This window comes from Wolffia australiana, chromosome 2 (assembly GCF_029677425.1).
Source record: "Wolffia australiana isolate 7733 chromosome 2, ASM2967742v1".
NCBI lineage: Eukaryota > Viridiplantae > Streptophyta > Magnoliopsida > Alismatales > Araceae > Wolffia > Wolffia australiana.
The window spans coordinates 25,936,215-25,948,548 of NC_135836.1; the positions used below are offsets into that span (position 1 = coordinate 25,936,215).

At 39.0% G+C, this 12,334-nt stretch overlaps 1 long non-coding RNA gene across 1 annotated transcript; it reads right to left on the minus strand.

Moving 5' to 3' along the window:
• Positions 1-7,992: 7,992 nt before the first annotated feature.
• On the minus strand, positions 7,993-10,266 carry LOC144715703 (uncharacterized). Its single transcript, XR_013584712.1, has 2 exons — positions 10,128-10,266; positions 7,993-8,271 (listed from the first exon to the last, which is right to left on the minus strand). It is a non-coding gene; the product is annotated as an uncharacterized LOC144715703 (long non-coding RNA).
• Positions 10,267-12,334: the final 2,068 nt, after the last annotated feature.

Consider the following 12,334-nt stretch of genomic DNA (forward strand, 5'->3'; position numbering starts at 1 on the left):
AAAAACAACCGTAACCGATCAAGCCCGACCGGACCCGACCCGACCCGACCCGACACGGCCTGACCCAACCCGACCAGAACCGACCGGACCCGACCCGACCCGACCCGACCCGACCCGACCCGACCCGACCCGACCCGCCCCCACCCGACCGGCCCTGACCCGACCCGACCCGATTCGACACGGCCCGCCCCGCCCCGAACCGACCGTTCCGGCCCCGAACCCGACCCGACCTGACCCGACATGGCCGACCCAACCCGACCGGAACCAACCGGACCCGACCGGACCCGACCGGAACCGACCGGACCCGACCGAAACCGACCGGACTCGCCTGGACCCGACCCGACCCGACCCGACCCCACCCGGACACGGCCCGACCGACCCAAACCAACCGTTCCGGCCCCGGACCCGACACGACGCGACCCGACCCGACCCGAACCGACCGTTCCGGCCCCGGACCCGACCCTACCCAACCCGACCCGACTGGACCCGACCGAACCCGACCCGACCCGACTCAACCCGACCCGACCCGACACGGCCCGACCCCGAACCGACGGTTCTGGACCCGACCCGACCCGAACCCGACCACACTGAAGCCGTCGTGTCACGAGACGGGTTCAAGGGACCGATATGATTGCTCCGTGCGACGTCCCGGGCTGAACAGACCCGACGGACGTCGCGGTCGGGTGTGAGAGGTTTGACCGATCCGAGCGATCCACATTGAGTCTCCGACCCATATGACGAGAAACAGGTGCATCGTGGCCGACCCGTAGGATGGGCCGGGCCTGACCAAATGACGCGATACGAGGTACCCGTATGAAGGGTCCGAATGTCCCGACTCGGCCCGACCCGACCAAATTTTGTGTGCCGCTCTAATTTCATATGACAGAGCCGCACACAAAATTTGGTGCCCAACGTACGCCGGATGAGAGAGGGTCCTTTGAGAAAGAAACATGCAGAACAAATTTTCAGAGCTGTAGGATCGTTCTAGGCTCAAATTTGGTGTGCCCCTCTAGTTTCATATGACAGAGCCGCACACAAAATTTGGTGCCCAACGGACACCGGACGAGGGAGGGTCCTTTGAGAAAAAAACATGGATAACAAATTTGCCGGAGCTGTACACATCAGTTTAAGCTGAAATTTTGTATGACGCTCTAGCTTGATCTCACAGATGTGCATACAAAATGTGGCGCCCAACGACGCTGGACGAAGGGGGTGCCTTTGAAAGTAAAACCTTAAAAACGATTTTCTCGGAGCTGTAGGCCTTGGTTTGAGCTGAAATTTCGTTGAGAGGTTACACTCGGTAGCAGGAAGACGCTGTCAAAATTTCAGCTCATTCTGTTCAGACGTTTGGGAGATCGCCGTTGAACCCCAAGCCTTTGGGCGGGCTCATGCGGCGGCGAGCGGCGGCGAAAGAAGTGCTCCGCCAATCTCCAAGAATAACTCATTTTTTCTGGGCGATTTTTTTGGCATTGGATTCTACGTAAAAAATCTGCACGATTCTGAATTTTTCAGCTCATTCTGTTCAGCCTTTTGGGAGATCGACTTTGAACCCCAAGCCTTTGGGCAGGCTTGTGCGGCGGCGAGCCGCAAAAGGGGTGCTCCGCCAATAAAGATGATATGAAGTCTTTCACATAGGAAGCACAAATTAGAAGAAAAAAATGTCTGATTTTTTTCTTATGCATCAGTCTTATGTTGAAAACTAGGGTTTAATAGTTGACCATCCACTAAAACATCCTACGATTATCACATGGGTGAATCATTATAAGTACTTGGAACTGTTAATAAGAATGATGTAGGGGAGAGTAACTAAAATCATGTGTACCTCCTAGAGCACACGGTGTAGCCTTCATGTCACATGGTGATGGCATAACCTATTGATTGGATTAAATCAGTATGGCATAACCTGGTAAATTAATTAGGATTTCCACTTGGTGATGGCGTAACCTGGTAAAAAAATGTGCATGGTCCATATAGAAAATTAATTAGGATTTCCAATAAAGAGGTATTCAGATTAAGAAGATATTAACCAGAATTTAACACGGGCATACATGGCAACAAGAGGAAGGTTTGATGGACATTTAAATTTTCATATAAAATTTTACCGTTTATATAAATATTATCATTTAAGTGTAAAATGAAAAAATCTCTTTGTGAGAATACAACTAAGCATGTTTCCTGAGGGCACCCCTCTTCTTTATGTGCACAATCTAAAACTTTGAATAATCAGAATTATGATAAGATCTGGAATAATATCTTGCAGTTCTGTTTTGAGAATACCAGGAGTTTTAAGGTACTTTGGACTATGAGCCACAAAAATGAGCAGCTTAATCATAAATTTTAAAGTAATTTAATCATTTAAGGATTTGTCTCAGCACAACCTGATTAGCCATCATTTCCTTTTTCATAGGTTAATATAAATTTGTTTTATTCCAGTGCCTGAATCAAATCAGGACATCAATCACGGCTTAAAAGCCAATAGAAGTCTCAAAGTTAAGTTTACAATGTGATAAACATGACATCTATGCTCTGTTCTCCTCAAAAATGACATCGTAAAACAAACTTTTTTACAAAAAAATTCCCACTCATGCATAATCGAGTGTGACTGAATGCTGCATAACACAAAATAAATCTAATTTATTAGGCACAGACAGAGCTTCTATCATTGAGCCATTCTAGTGTTTAATTATCATAAACATCTTTTATAAATAGCATCAATAAGCTGATCCTTCTTGAAGAAAACTTAGATACTTCCGACAGAAAGATTTAACCTAGACTGGATCATATTAAAATATGGAAATTTATTTAAATTTAATATTATATCAAGTAATTTTCCATTTTAAACTATTTAAACAATTTAAATTCCATTAAATTACCATAATTGAGATATATATATATATATGGTAGATTAAGGCTTAGTGCATTTTTGTCAAAATGCCCAAGTGTGTGTTGATAAATGTTCAATGTATATTATGCCTAGTCCAACATCTTCAATCTTACATCATTTTGTACATGGTTAATCATATTGGAAAGAATACATATAACACATACATGTTTTTGTTACATTCATCTTTATAAACATATATCCTTCAGAATTCATGAACTGGTCAATTCGTCAAATAATTAACTTAGGACTCAAGATTATTCTAAATGTTCAATAATCATAACAGAAATCACTAGTCAACTGTTTATGTAGGTGAGACATCCTTGGAGAAGTAAACTGTGATGTTGATGGCCAACAAGTTATTATCTGCTTATCTTGGAAAGTTATATTATATTTAATATATTAATTTCTATTTTTAAAATATATTTTTATATATGAATAAACTTAAATATAAGTAGCATTATGAGAATATGATTTTTTTATTTTAAAAAAATGCTTTTTAAAATTGACTTGATGGAGGAACTGGAATGATTCTTCTGATATTTTATTTCTTTCATAGTGAAAAGGTTGTGATTATGCATGTTTAAGACGCATCTGACTTCTTATATAATTTCCCTTTCATTTTAGGAGTCTATTTTTCCTTATAATAAGCATATGTAAGGCTACTTTAACATGACTTATATCTTTCTCTTTGCTGTTGAATATTGTAATACAATGAGCAAGTAACAGATCTCACCATCTGAAAACTATTTAGCCTATTTTCTACAGAAAGCTAAATATAATTTCAGGAGACAAGAAGATTAGATTAAAACTTTAAATTATCCATTGAAAATATCTAAAAAGATAAAAATAAATTAAAATTGAAGCCAAAATGTGAATTTTTATAAAATGTTTGGGAGAGATAGGCCAGACGTAATTTATTTTGTGGAACATTAAAATTCTAATTTTGGAAGAAAAAATGGGGAAGTCACTCTCTAAAGAGAAATAATATAAAAATTAAAATTTCATGCTAATTTAAAGTAGATCAATGAATCTGATGGTTAAAACACGATTAAAAACAAAAGAAACTAATTTAGATGATTTTCAATATTGATGTTGAATGCAATTATGTTTTCTCAATACTCAAATACTCTAGAGGTACCTATATGTTCCCAATGTGTTTACATTAGAGAAAAATTCAAGAAGGAGATCAAGAGTTATCAAGAATAAAATTAAAACTTTAATCTAAGATGCAAGAAACATTATGACAGAAGCAACTTTTGTGTCCGTCCTGGCCTACGAGGGTTGGGGAAAGCTTCCTTCAGCTTTTTCTCTGTCTTCATGCCATTTCTAAAATAATCCAACTACAAGGATATATAGAGGTTAAAAATATGTGACAGCCCTCAAAATTTGGTCCCAATTTGACAGTTCTATCCTCAGATATCACCATTTCAGACGGCTCAGTCTCTACCATTAGATGAAACTTTTCTCCCCTCCACGCAGGCCCAGCTGGATTGAAATCCAGCTTCTGACTTGTCAGCACTTTATTTTCTTGTTTTCTCCACTGAGTGATGATGTATCTCCATGTGTCCTAGGAATTTAAAATTGCAATGGTTACATTATATAAAAACTGTGACACATACTGAATTCAGCCCCATGAGGCACTGTGTACAACACAACAGAAAAAACAAGTTTCAAACATAAGAAGCAATACCATAATGGCATTGATTTTAGCCACAAGACATCATAATAATTTGCCAATAAAAGTACACCACTTCGTCGTTAAATTTAAAAATATTCTAGCAACTCAATAAACTAAATTTATTACAAAAAACTTAATGTTTTTAATTTCTCTGCATTAGCAGATAATTTCAAATAATTATAAATAAAGATCAACATAAAAATGCCTTACTTTAAATTTAAAACAAGCTGATGATTGGGATGACCATGTCAATAAAAATCACAATGACATAATTATTCCTCTTTCAATGATTGATGTGCTAAGATTGGCCCAAAATTGAAAAAATACAAGACATATGGGAGCAGATTTTAACCCAGAAATATATCAATAATGTATTTATTAAAGTTAGAAATATATTTATTTATTTCAAAAATTATTTTCATAATGAATCAGCAATCATAAAATTGTGTAAATATAAGGAAACAATAAGGATTATTTATCAATGCAGTCAGGAATTTCAGAAACTTTTTCATAATTGTAAACTTTATTTCTTAATGATACTAGTCATCAAAAATGTTATAATACTAAAAAAACTTTAAATCACACTAATGCATGTTTGAATAAAGTTTATATCTTGATAACTTCAATTTAAAAGTTTTTTGGATGAAATTGTATAGTAATTTGTGATGTTACACAAGTTATGCCCTAGAAATAGATATCAAAAGATACAAAAACCTTACATAAATTTTGAGCAGTAGTGCATTTGTTACATACCCAACAGGTGGCCTCCATCATTATAACCTAAGGATCTGAATCATTGTAAAAAATGACAAGATCTTTTACTTTTCTCAGTTGGTATTCCTCTGCTTCATCTCTGGTTGATTCAAAGATACATTGGTTCTCAGGGTTGACTTGGCAAAAAAAACTTACTTTATTTTCCTCCATGCTGGAATAAATACCAGTGACAAACAGAGTTAGATCTTTATGTAAGGTTAGATGGACCCACTTACTGAAAAACATATTATTGTGGACCACTTGTGATGTTGGCCCATCTAGAAACTGAAGTGGTATGGGCCCGCTTAAAGTACGTGGCCCATTTATAGTGCTGATAAACAAGTGAAATAAAGCATAAATAAAATAACATCTTCAATGAACAAATCACTGTGAATTGGAGTTTGTTTTGCTTCCAAAAGGCTCATTTATTGGAAAAAATGAATCAAAGGCACTGTATAAGATTCACATGGCTTGTGTAGAGAAATGATGTACCTATGATATGTTGCCACAAGGGATATACCCCAATCTATACAATCAAATAATCAGAGCCAGTATTAGACCAAACTTAGTGATGTGTTGTGCTTCACACAGTCATAAAGATTCGATAACCAATGTATGGTCCTAAATTAGGAGATGGAGCAAGTCCTATGACATGGGTTAATGGCACATGCCATCAAAGGTTGTCATCGACGTCATCCGCGCCGCCCGCCCTCGATGTCGATGACCGGGTGAAAGACGCTCGATCATCGTTTTGTTCTTATCGCTCTCTCTCGCGCGTGTTTTTGTCTTTTTTCCGTTATCGTTCGTCTCGTTTTCGTCATGTTTCGTCGCGTTCGCGACGTTCGTCCATCCGTGGTTTTGCCGTCAAGGGGGATGGGCCTCACTCTAACCTTTTCCCCTTGCCTTTTCCCCTTTTCTCCCCTTAATTCCCCCTTTGTTTTAGGTGTTTTCTTTTATTTTGTAATGGGGGGAGCCCATTTATAAGGGCTCCCCAAAGGACCCTTTAAGGCCCATGTAAGGGCCCATCTCTTCCCCCGTTATAAGGGAAGAGAGGGCTCCCTAAGTTTGGCAGACCAGGATTTTCTACGTTTTATTGTCGTTTTGGAGTTCTTGGTTTCACCTATCGATCGAAGAATGGAACAGAAGGGAATCCAGAGAACGGAAGGAGAGCAAGCTGAAGAAAATTCAGAAGAGACAGTGCAGGATAATCCCCGTCCTCCTGGCCGCTACGGTGGAGCGCGGGATCCCTCCAGGCTTGAGCTCGTCCTCGCCCGCCTGCAGGGTCTGCTCGGTGATGCACCCTCGAATGTGATTCCCAAGCCCCGGCTATCCCCCTCACCGTGATATCTGACTTGCGGGAATTTACAAGCCTCAGAATTCATCGACAAATCGCCGGCCATACTCACGTCGAACAAAGTTTTGACCATTCCTCCGGGCGCGATCTGTCCCCCCCAGTTGAAGGATTGACCTCGGTCACTCCTCTCCTCGCGGACAACAACGACAATTGACCCGGATGCTCGCTCGTTTGGGCGACCTGTAGCCTCAGTTTGAGTCCTTACTCTTGGAAGCTTCGGTGGAACTTGGGTTATTACTATGAAATAGCATGAACTTTCAAATTTGTCAGCCAGGCAGCATAAACTTTCTGACATGTTCAAAAAATAGCACGCACCAATAAGAAGACGCCAAGTGGCGTCTTCTTTTTTTTTCTATCTCTATATAATGATTTCCCTATTTTCCCTCTCAATATTTTGAATTTAATTTTTTTTGCATTCAATTGCATATCCATCCTCTCTCAAGAATTTCACAAAAAATTTCATTCATCTTGAACTTCAATTTACGTTTCAGTCTTTTTTCCTTAGAATTTTATACCACACTAGTCAATATTCAATTAATCATGTCCGGTTCCAAATTTTAATTACAGTTTTTGCTGAAGCTTGGGCATAAATTGAAATTCAAAAGTTCTATGAACAAAAAAGAAAATCCATAACTTTCATATGATATTCTATAATATACTTATAAAAAATTCAATTAGTAACTTCTTTGTAACACTATTTCCTTTAGCATCGTGCATCAAAATATAAATTCATTTTTTTTGGGGTGATTACTTTCTGTGGATTGAGTCCTTTCTCATCTTATGCTTTTATATTTTTAAAGACGGAATTATATCAATATTATTTTATGTTATAATGTCAACAGCATGATTAATGCATCTTAATCACACACTCAATTTTAAGCTTGTATGTTGCCCTGTTGCAGTGTTTAGGGAAACATCCCAAAGCTTAATGGTATATATGATTAGTGCAGGGTGACAATGTAGTGCGAAGGGTGGAGCAGCATGGGAGGGCCGACTTGGCACAACCAGGGTGATGTAACTTGGAATGGATGTCATATTGTGGCTGGGGTCGCATGGCACAGTGTGTTAAAGGGAATGCAACACATTGTAGTGGAGGCAAAGTGACACAAGAGGGAGCATGGTGCAGACAGGCAGTGCAAAGTGGTGGACATGTAATGGGATGTTACTAGAAGGTACATGAGATGTCTCCCCACTAGCGGCCATGCTAATGGTAGAGAGGACCCTCTAAGGAAATTATTGAGAAGATAGCTTAAATCTAAGAAGTGAAAAAATGATCCACTAAAAAAGGCCAATTTATAGGGCCTTGGAGGAGAGAGAAAGTAAGTAAAATATTAGCAATCAATCATAATAATAAATAAAGTCTGGATATCATATCTAGATGTGATCATGATGGTGGGTCACAACTCAGGTTGTCCTCTCTAGGGGTGGTGGCATCTCTCAAAGTGGGACAAGGTCTTCTGGCCCACCATTTTCTCTGGGCTCAAAGGAACTTGACTTTGAGGAGTTGGCATGAAGGAGTTAAAGTGGGACCATCAGGTCTAGGCGTAGCCATGAGAAGTCCTCTTTAGTGATCCCTGAATTATCTGTCTAAGGTTTCCCCTGCTAATGAATAATAAAAAAATTAGAAAGAATTTGTGATTCTAATAATAAAGTACAAGTATGCCTCAGATGATTCCGTGAATCACGGAGAGATCATATTACGTAGATCACACGTCTATAGACATGTGTTCTGAATATTCTTATTCAAACGATACACAAAAAGGAGATCAAAATATCTGGATGAAATAGCACTAACTATTCCTCCTCCTATAATGAGTATGGTTGATCTTGTATCCTAGTGTGGAAACATTAAGGACAGATAGTGGTTGGTCTTTACGGGAAAGATACTCATAAGATACTGATTAAAGAGGTAAGACAAGTTAAATATAATATTCAATATAAAGAGAAATGGAAAATTTTGAGGTAAGAGGATAATGTACAGATGCATTGAATATTTATACAAATGATGGAGGATGGACTAAAGTGATTTAGAGAGGAAATTGAGAAAGATATAAAAGAAATATGGAATGAATTTATGCTGATTAGAGATTAAAGCAGATGGACAGATATTAGTAAGTAAAATATATAGGTGTATAAATTAATATAAAACATGTGTGTAAAATTTGGATGCTGTAATGATAGTTAAACATTTAAGAAGTGCAGAATACTGTTGGGATTTGATTTGGGTGAAGATATGAATGGGTCTCACATTGATAGTGGTGATAAAAATGAAACAATGTAAGTCTAGGAACAAACCCGAGGTCCTTATATTCAGCCAGAACCAAGGCAATTTCAAAATTCATGTGAGACCATCCTCTTCTATTTTTCTTCATCTAAATCATCCAAGACACCCAATAAGCCTAAAATTTAAATATGTGTGTCCTTGATGTTTAAACTTATTCAATGTTATTTTTAAGATGAGAAAGGGGTCAATCCACAGGGAGACAACTTTTAATGAAAACATAAAATAATTTTTTTAATGAAAGGTACAAAAAATATATCGATAACTAAATATTAACAGGTACTATTTTATAATTTTTAGAATATTTTAAATAAGAGAAAAAATAAAATGTGAAATTGATGTGGAAAATATATGGATTTTTTAAAGATTTTTTGGAAAGAGATATGACAGATAGGGAATTTAATTTTAGAATAACCTGATCCCCAATGTGGAGAGAGAAAATATGGATAATGATCTAGAGAAAGAAAGTAGTGACAATTTGGGGGAAATTAGTTTTTCAATGGAGTATGAAATGGATTTCATAATCTAATACAATAAATGAGATTAGAAACATAGTAGAATAATTTTATATTTGCCAAGTACATCTTTAATGAAATTGAATGCTCTTCAACATTAAAAATTTTCCAAGGGCATGTACACTCTGCCCGCGCCTTTGTGTTTCAGAAACGCTCAAGAAGGAACTAAAAGATAAAGAAGAAACTTAAAAGCTCAATGCAATAAGCAAGGGAATTTTCAACTCCATAAGATACAATGTCCTTTCAGAAAAGATAAAATCACGGCAAGTAATGGGCACGAATTCATGGTCGTTGAAACATGAATTCACGTGTCAATAAGAATATAACTTAACTCAATTAAATTAAGAATCAAACAAAGTACCGTAGAGACTAGGAAGCATTAGGGGTTTTTGGATAAAATTCAAGCGGTAAGAGACAATTTTATAGAATTGAATGATAAATTGATGTGAGAAGCACAAATTCACGATGAATTGACAAAGAAGCCATCGATAGGTTTCCAATAGATCCTAAATTACATGGATCAGATCCAGATTGGAGGAGAAATCAAAGATCAAAATCTTGGAATGAAGAATTGGGTGAAAATCCAAAATTGAAATCTAAATTCAATTTAGATCCTAAATTTAATTCCTACTTATGATAGGTTTCAATCAAGATGTGAATACCTAATCTGGATGCACGATTCAGGCAATTCAAGAGGGCTTCAATGAGTTATTTCCTCTTTGCAGACTTCCCGATTCACTCTCTTCTTTCCTGGTCGAAAACCTTGCTCCCCGTGGCAAATCATACGACCCTAGGATGGCGCAAAAACCACCGGAAACCACTCCTCTTTTTTAATATAATTTCATTTATTTTAAAATCCAGTTTTGGAGTTGAGGCGATCGCTGTCCTTCCTGGGCATTTGATTGCCCCTTATGTAGGACGATCAACCAGGATGGGCCCATGTTGCCCAGTTCTTTCAAAATCATTGAACTCTCTCTCTCACACAACCATGTGTGCCACGCAGGCACACCATGCATGCCCACGTGGTTGCCATCCAGGTGCCACCTAGACACCCCTTCGGCCACCTCTGGGGGCCATGTCACCACTGCGCATGCTTGCCACATGTGCAGTAGCACCCAAGTGGCGCCTGCCAGGTGGCACCAATATTTTTTATTTTTCATTTTTTCAAATTTTTTGAAATAATAAAATAAGGAGAAAAGTCCTAAGAAACTGGAATAAGAACTGGATTTTCGCCCAACTTTGTTGGGTGTATCTCCTTATGGACTGCTCTGAATTGGGTGAAAGTTTCACACGATTCTTCTATCTTTTGAGGGCTTTAAATTCACTCATCTGTCACTTCAAATAGATATAATTTTGGCATTCAAAAGCAGCGCCAAAGTAGGCATCCTGGTCCAGAAATGTTGCCTATCGTTTTGTCATGAGTTCTCTTACCTTGGCCCCTCCACATCATAAAACTCAAAACCAATGATTAATTAACCATGATTTAACCTTGAAAAAGGTCAAAACTGCAAACTACATCATAGTAACGCTAATTTCACAAAAAAATGAGCCAACAAGTGATGAAATGAGATGAATGTTGAAATGATCAAAATAGATGATATCTGCATCAAATTTGTGGGAATTAGGCAATAATATATGTCATGATGGCATGCTATCAGCAAGCTCCCATCATGTTTTTTCTCTCTCTTTCCAGCCTCTTTTAATCAATACATCTGTATGGATGGAAGTGAAGAAAAAAATAATCTACCCTTAAAATGCATGTCAATCCAATGGTCCACTCTTGAGATATTCTGTCACCAAATTGAGTAATCTGGACTATTGTATTGTTCTCTCTCTCTTCATGCAGCTGCCACCTCACTAAGGTTTCTCTGTCTTTGATTCACAAAGAAGAAGCACCATGATTGGCATACAAAATCATATCGGCATGGATCCACATGTACATGTTTCCCTATGCAAGTTGGTATAGAAACTATTAGCCATTAGATAATTAATTACCAAATGATATAAGCTCCTCATCAAATCACCATGTGCGACATTTGCAGCTGATTTAAAAGAAACCCCACATTTCGAAGTAAAGAATAGTTGAATGTAGCAACACGAACTGGAAAATTTTCATCTGAACGTTTTTTCACAAATGGTTGACATTCTCGATGAATTTTTTTCAATATAGTAATACTTTTACAATCACAGATCCCTCTCTCTCCCATGCCCCCCAACCACCACTCTCTTATCTCTCTCTCTCTCTCTCTCTCTCTCTCTCTCTCTCTCTCTCTCTCTCTCTCTCTCTCTCTCTCCCTCTCTCTCTCTCTCCCTCTCTCTCTCTCTCTCTCTCTCTCTCTCTCTCTCTCTCTCTCTCTCTCTATCTATCTATCTATCTATCTCTCTATCTATCTATCTCACTCACTCACTCTATCTCTCTCTCCCCTTTTCCCACGCCCCCCGCTTGTCCCCTCTCCCCGACCTATAATGCAGGGACACGGACGGGACGGTTTTTTCATCCAGGGACAAAAAAGACATCCCGTCCAAGGGTTTGTACGAAGTTCAGGACAAAATTTGTCCCGAGGGCAACCGAACGGGATGGTTTTCGTCCCGTGGGAGGAAAAAACCGTCCGTCCGGAGGTCTCGGACAATGGACAGACGAATCTGGACAAAAAACTGCTGGATTCCAACGGTTGAGATGTAGCCACGCGGCCTCGCTAGCCACGCAATCTCTGTCGATGAGGACAGGCACGGCGAACGTCGGGGAAGCGTATGCCGATGACGAGGACGGGAGAGGTGGCACCGGAGGGGAAGGAAGTATGGCATCCATTGGGTAAGAGAGAAGGCACCGGAGAGGCCAGAAAGTTGGAGCCAGGAGAGGTGGCACCGT